The following is an 8,089-nucleotide window of genomic DNA, read 5'->3' as shown; positions in this document are numbered from 1 at the left end:
CGCCACAAAATTCAATCATTTGAGAAAAAGCGGGATTAGTCGCTTTTTGAAGCTTGGGACCGATTCAAGGAATACCAAAGGGAATGCCCCCACCATGGGATCCCAAACTCCAAGACAAGTCTAGATGCGGGGGCTGGTGGTCCCATCATGAACAAAACCGAAGATCAAATTGAAGAGATAATTGAGGATGTGGTCCAAAACTACCAAGCTTGGCACGTTGGTGCAAGGGACTATGACGGTAAGGGTAGGAGTGATGATGGTAAAGGGTCGGTATATTCTATGGAGCAAGCAAGGATCATTAAGAAGATTAGCTCGAGATTGGAAAAGCTAGAGAGCACACCAAGCCAACCACCATCACCATCAACAATTCCACCGCCTTAGGCTTCTCTTCTCAGTAAGGGGAAGAGCAAGGTGAGTTCCTATGACACTATGCCTCCGGGCACATCTTTTTGTGATAATTGTCAAGATTTTGGTAATTTCCCCAATTCTTGTCCTTTGGTGCATAATGTGTCTTATGTGGATTATGGTCCTTCTTATGAAGGCGAATTTGAGTTGGAATATGCCCATGCTATGAATGAGAGGCCTAGATATGATAACCCCAATAGTCAAAACTTTTCTAGGCAAGCACCTAGAGGGCCCCCTATGCATGGATCCTACCAAGGCTTCGGCCAAGGAGGTGGGTATGATAGTCAAGGCCGAGGTGGCTATAGGGAGCAAGGCTATCAAGGCCAAGCACCCTATGGTCAATCTCATGGTCTTGGCAATCAAGCCCAATACAATCAAGGTAGTTATAATCCCAATCATCAAGGTGGAGGGGGTTACAACTACTCTTATGGGAAATATAGGGGTGCCTCTAGTGGGGGTTATCCGTTGAACTCGGGAGGTCCATATGGTGTTTCTCAATTTCCACCTCCTGGGTTCAATGGGCCGAGGACCTATGGCAACCAATTCCAACAAAATCCTAGTGGCTATGGCAATGCACCTCCACCTCTCCCGCCTCTCAAGTCTAACGTTGAGGCTCTCATGGAGTCGTTCGTGGGGGCGCAAGCCAAGAAGAATGTTGAGTTTGAGGATGGATTTAAGCAATCCAACACTCACTTGAAAATGATTGAAACTCAATTAGCACAACTAGCTAGCACCATCAAAGAACAACAAGTGCACACAAGTCTCCCACCGCAAGGTCAACCTCCTAAGGAAATTTATGCAATCATGACAAGGAGTGGGAAGACTTTAGATGATGGTGCTAAGTTTGTTGATGCTCCTTCCTCTAGGGGTGAGAATTCTAAGGGAAATGAATCTCTGGACTGTGATGTGGCGGAAGAGAAGTCTCATGTCGATGACGTGAGTGATGGTGTTAAGTCGACGGGGGCTACTCTTCCTGCTCTCCCAATTCCTTCTCCCCCCTACCCTCAAAGATTTGCTGGAAAAAAGCTAGATGATTAATTTCACAAGTTTTGGGAAACCATTAGCAAGCTTTATGTGACATTATCTTTCACCGAGGCACTTAAACAAATGCCCCACTATTCTATATTCATGAGAGATGTTCTTAGTGGCAAGAGAAGTTGTGAACCGAAGGAAACCGTGCAACCACTACTACAAAAATGGGCAAAGAGATCCTTAAGAAAAGACCCGTTTATTGAGATAACGGGTCTCTTTAATATACGAGACCAAATATCAGAGATAATGGGTCTCTAATGAGTCAAATTACCCACAATTTATTCACGAAAAATAGAGTAACAAAATCAAGAGACATGTTATTTAATTTAACGGGTCTCTTATATGCACTGGACCCACATGGTTAAAGTTAGGAGAAATTGAAGAGACCCCTTATTTGGTTACCGGGTCTCTGTATTTTCCTTCTTCTAATCTCCCAACAAGTTTGTTTCTTGAAAAAAAAAATAAACCACGAGCTTTTCCTCCATTTATCTTCCTCCGCATTGCCCCTCTCGATCTGAGAAACTACATTGAGAAAATCTCCATGATGTTGGCGCCACATTACTTACAAGTAGCGAGTATCCAGTTTTAACGAGCTACAATGCGCTGCAGATCTGGATCAGAAGAACTTATGGCATCTGCTTATTTTCGACCTCGTAAAGTTCACCACTTTCGCCATTTTCCAGTCTTTAATTTTTAGCTAAAATCTCTAATTTTGTGATGTTTTTGTTGATTTCATTTGAATTTCATGTTGATTTTGCTGCAATTCTGTTGATTTTTGTTTTCTTATTCGTTTTGGATTTTACGGAATTTAGGTTTTTTTTACTTGTTCGGTTATGTGTTGTGAGATTAGGATTTTGAGGGATCGATTTTCTAGAGGTTATAAACGGAATTAGGATGTCAGATTGGTGACGCCATAGGAATTTAGAAACTTGACTTTCGGAAGCTTTTCTCCACTTTTAATTTTAGAGAAGAAATGGACTTGAAATAGATTGTGTTTGTTTTTCTTCTTTGTACAAATACATAACAAGAATCAAAATCTAGACCTCTCATCACGAACAGGAGTTTGAATATTAGATTTTGGTATAATGGTTTGAATTTGATGCACAATGCTAGTCTCATCAAGAAGATAGATAAGTCTTTAATAACTCAAAGTAACCTCATAAGAAGTCAAAGTAGTTATTCATTTCCTTAGTTGATTATGAGTGCCCTTTACCTTCTAAGACCGTTATGAGTGGTAGGTAAATCCGTATTTCTTCTAGCTACTCCGTACTAATTGAAATCAGCAGTGCGAAGATGTAGGCTTACAATCGATGCTACTTGGGTAGGATGCTGAAAATTCTTATCCTTTAAACCGACCCTCGTAGTGGAGTGTTACATAGTGAGCATGAATTTAGATGTAATGATGATTAATGCTATTGTATGTTACATTCAACTTTAAACTTGTTCTTAGACAAAAATTTGGGGAGTGAGATGGAAAGTGCATAGCTCCATGATCCTATTAAAGAATATTTGGGGTCTTGAGGTAGAATTTAATCTTAAATCCTACTAATTATTACGGATTAGAAGTAAATGATTATTTTTTCTCAAAAATATAATGGTTCTCATCTCTTTTATGATGAGGCAATTTGATACCTAAGCAGTGATTTTAGAATTACTTCTTGAAGGTGGTTCAGATAGAGTTATCATTGTTTACTTGAATGTATAAGAGGTAATTACATAAGTTAAATATGCACCCTAAATTTAGGACATTGAACTAATCATTACTCTTTAGCTGCAGTGTCAAGGGGACGATTGACAGGTACAAGAAGGCGTGCTCTTATCAGACCGGTGTTGGATCTGTTACTGAAGCTAATGCTCAGGTAATGCAAATGAAAAACCTTAGATGATCATTTTCAGTTTATTTTGTAAGAAAATATATAGTGAAGCTATGAAAGTTATAGGTCGGTATTCTACTAGGGTAAGTATCAAAACCTTCTGACAATTTTTATTGGAATGAAAATTGTTGTACTATCAGCAAGAGCCCGCCAAGCTGAGAAACCAACTTCGCACTGCAACAAAAAACAATAGGTAACTCTCATTGGATAAATGTAAAATAACTTAATAAATGATAAATGAATAGAACAAATTATCTGAAATAGAACAACATGTTGCTTTCCAGGTACATGATGAGTGAAGGGCTGAGCAGTTCAAGTATGAAGGAGCTGAAGAACCTCGAGAAAGGTATTAATAGAATTCGGTCCAAAAAGGTAAGGATTTAAGAAAGGGATGCATGTTAAAATTTGGTTTGTTTGTGGACAATTAGATATTAATTCCTCTTATACTTGACTAAAGTTCTAATTACTTTAAGTTGGACAAAACGAGTTGCTCTTTACTCAGATGGAGTTAATGCAGAAAAGGGTTACTTTCTTTGGTAATTTCTAAATTATGTTACATTCTTTGGTAATTTCTTTTTGATGGTGATTCCCTTTCTAACTATGCTCGAGAACTAATTCGTTTTATCAAGAGAACACATGGTCACATGTGATGTGACATCAATCTATCAGGGTAAATAGCCCATCCCTGAAGTCTACTGAATTGTTTTGTTGGTACATCATCTAAGAATATATACTCTTAGGTATGTTTGTTTAGTCCTGATAGCCTCTCACCTTACCTGGACAAAAAAATAACTAAATCAGAAACAAGTTTGCTTAAAATTTCTAGTTGGCATATTTTGTTGTAATGGTATCATAAACCTTTTTTAAAATCTGAACTGGGAACAAGGAGTTCGCGGAGCCTATCTATTCTTGAGCACCTATTGGTTTCTCAATCTGTCAGTGTGTTTATATTCGTAGGCATGCATATATCTAGCTATGCTATAGTGAATTAGAGACCATAACGCATACATTTAAGTGTTTCCCTACCAGTTAGCTCTTCTCGTTATCCCGGGTGGGATTTATATCCTTTGGAATTCGGAGCATGCTATTATCTGAATATTTATCATAAGCTCAAGTTTATTTTCCCCCTATTTTAGAGTCTTCGTGTAGGCATGATCCTTTTCTTATCGGTGAGTGTATCTTGTCGCATGTCGTCTGATTTTGAAATATCCTTTCCGGTATTATTTTTTGGTTTTAGGGAGTTCCATTGATGGTGAAAGTTGATAAGTTAACCTCTCTTGATGCCAGCTTTACACATACTATTCTGTTCCTTTTTGTCGTCCATCTGCTACATTTGAAGCTACTGGATATTTTGGTGAATTTTAGGCCATCGACTATTCGACTTAAAGATTCCTTTTGTGGTCAGTACAACTATTTTACAACTCAAAGCTTATTTGGAAAATCTAGTCCAGGCTATCAACTTTCTGTGTTAGAATTGGGAGGAACCACGGGATCCTTTGCCATTCAAGTTGGCGAAAATGAAATAACAAGTACTCCAGACGTACCTACAACATTATCGGAGCACAATTATCATTAAAATTCTGATGTAGATGGCGTGATGACAAGTGTGATGATAAAGATCAGTGGGTTGTCTATGAGAATTGGAAAGAATTTGGCCATGACCTGGAAAATAGGTATTTAGGTTTTGTGGTTGATTCAATTTGCAGAGAAGCTTCATATTCTTGGACTAGTGAGTCAGATTTTTGAGACAATTATATAGGCTTTTGAATTTTGTTATTTTTATATTTTTGGAGATTACAATTGATGTAAAGTGAAAATAATTTTTTGGTAATTGTAATAATTATTTTGGAATTACCAAGTCGGTTAAATGCTGATGTTTTAGGCCAAAAATGGTCTATTTATGGTAATTTTTGTAATAAAAATTGATGAAAAGAAACCCGTTAGGTACAAAAAGGGCTCTCTCGAGTATAATAATAAAAAATAGTAAAATATTCAAAGAGACCTCCTATCTAACATATGGGGTCTGAATTTGTTAATTATAAAAATATTAAAAAACTCAAAGAGACCCCGTATCTTACCTATGGGGTCTTAGTTTGTTGGATAAAATAATATAAAATATCGAAGAGACCCCCTATTTTAAATATGGGGTCTGAATTTTTCAACAAACATACGCCATATCTTTAATAAGGGGTCTCTTACCCTTCTATATTATTTTTTGTATGTTTAACAAAACATACCTCTTTTCTTAAATAACGGGTCTCTTGTTTTTAACAAACAGACCCCCTGTAGATGAGGGGGTCTCTTTTATCTAGAGACCCCCCTTAAATGGGGTCTCTTAAGCAATTTTGGTTGGGTCTCTTTGCCTATTTTTGTAGTAGTGAACTCACGGAGAGTTGTAGCGCTCTAATTCAACACTCCTTTCCCCCAAAACTCAATGACCCCGGGAGTTTTTCTATCCCTTGTAGAATTCAAAAGCTCAAATTTGATAATGCTCTTTGTGATTTTGGGGCAAGTGTGAGCATCTTGCCATATAAGATTTATGAGAAGCTCAATCGAGGTGATCTCTCTCCTACCGCTATGTCATTGCAACTAGCCGATCGATCGGTTATGTTGCCATTGGGTAGGATTGAGGATGTTCCCCTCGTTGTTGGCAAGCTTACTTTTCTGGTTGACTTCGTAGTCTTGGACATCGATGAGGGTGCCCATACCCCCATCATCTTGGGGAGGCCATTTTTGGCCACCGCGGGTGCTCTTATTGATGTGCAAGAGGGACTAATCACCTTGAAAGCGGGAGATTCAAAAGCTAGCTTCAAGCTTCCCCTTGGTGAAGGATGTTTTGCAAATATGAAAAGTTGTATGAAGGTAGAAAGTATTGCTTATATTGGGAGCTTTTGCTCACATGCTAACCCTTCTAACAATTTTCGTGTTTCTAAGTGTGATAATGAGCTTTCTAGGTCCTCTCCCGATGACAAGAATATCCATGGGATCCCAAAGGTGTTTGAGGATAAGTTTGATGATGTTGTAACTGTAATACCCCGAAATTTTTAAACTTGATTTATTAAAATTAAAAATATTTATTAGCTTAATTTCGTTTTAAACAAATTACGAATAATCGAGTTTCGTTATTTTAATCGTTTTTACGATTTATTGTTAAATGATAAATTTATAAACGAAAAGTTATTTAATTTTTGTTAACGATATTTTTATTAAGAATTATTTTAACTAAACGTTTCTACTTTTAGTAATTTCCAAAAATAGCAACAAAATTTCTGATTTTTAGGCCTAACTATGTGAAATTACTAAACTACCCCTAAAGACCAAAATTTATATTTTGCTTTCTCTTTTCTTCCTCTTCACGTTCAAAGAAGGAAGCTCATTTCTTCCTTCTTCCCTTCCCTTAAGCCCGTCCACATACATGCCCCAATAATTCTTCCTTCTTCCCCTACAAATTCAGAAACTTTAGATTAAGTTCCCACAAGCAACCAAATTCAATTTCAATTCTCCTCCCCTTTTGTTTTCTCTGATTCGGACCAACCACCACCGCCATCATAACCACCAGTGTCCGCCACCTCAACCACCGTTAAACACCGCAACAACGACCCAGAACCATCCCAACCACCTTCGGCCACCACCGCACACCCCCATCGCCTCCCCTGCTCTCCTCCTCCCACGCACCCCCTTCTCCCTCTTTCCTTTCCCCTGCCGCACCACCAAAACCGCAGCCATCACCCAACCATTCCCCACCTTCTCAACCCTTTCTCCCACTCTTACCGGCGATTCCCAGCACCACCTGACCACCCAAACTCCCCCGTTTACTTCTCCCCTGTTCGTAATGTTCCCCCCTCCCTGTTTCCAGTTTTCGCGCCACCTCAGCCACCATCTTCGTCGCGGCCCTGCCGTGCTGAACCACCGGCGCAACCCCGCCGCACCGCCCAGCCAACCGCCACCTCCCTTCCTCCCTCCTCCCTTTCCCCTGCTCCTCTTCGTGCATCCCCTTCCCTGTTCCAGACAAACCCAAAATCAAAGTTTTGTTTAAAACTTTGATTCCCTTCCAACCCATATTAAAAATTGGGCCATATTTCTTTTGGGCTTTTGGGTGAGTTACAAACTTAATTATATTTTCAGATTTCTAATTATTAATTTGCATGCTTTAATAAATTGTGATAATTTAGTTATTTACTAATAAAATTGTTTAATATTTTTCAGGTTTAATTGTTGATTTTACAAAAATAAATTACTAGCTTTATTTAACAAAAACGGAATTTATAAATATTTTCATGAAAATCGATTTATAAAATATATATGTATTTCGATTAAAAATTTCGTTGATAATATTTTCATTAAATTATGAAATTATATTAAAACTCGTAATTTATAAAAATTCATTATTTATAAATTTTATGATTTTAAAAAAATATTGATTCTATTTATTTATCGATTTAATAACTAATTCAATGATTTAATATTTTGGAAAGAAATTGAACTCGGAGCTCAGGACAAACGAACCAAGGAAAATCCTTAGCAAAAATCGCGGAACTGAGGTAACGGCTATTGCTAGTACCCGCAATTCCCTTCTAAATGTGTTTATGAAATCATGACATTATGATTGCATTTATGATCTGAATGTTTTGACATGTTTTATGAATTGCGGGAAATGAAATGTGATTTGATTGAATTATTTATTATAATATGATTGATTGAATTTCTTATAAAATGATATTATGATTGATTGAATTTCTTATAAAACGTTGTTTATAAGAAACCATGAAAAGAAAGGA

The 8,089-nt window shown here is 37.6% G+C and overlaps 1 pseudogene; it reads right to left on the bottom strand.

Annotated features, from left to right (window-relative positions):
• LOC130468304 (uncharacterized) lies at positions 1-101 on the bottom strand (annotated as a pseudogene).
• Between the last annotated feature and the right edge of the window lie 7,988 nt (positions 102-8,089).

The sequence above is a fragment of the Spinacia oleracea genome, chromosome 2, assembly GCF_020520425.1.
Source record: "Spinacia oleracea cultivar Varoflay chromosome 2, BTI_SOV_V1, whole genome shotgun sequence".
Lineage (NCBI taxonomy): Eukaryota > Viridiplantae > Streptophyta > Magnoliopsida > Caryophyllales > Amaranthaceae > Spinacia > Spinacia oleracea.
The sequence above is the reverse complement of the archived record's forward strand: the minus strand, read 5'-3'. Positions and strand labels throughout refer to the sequence as shown.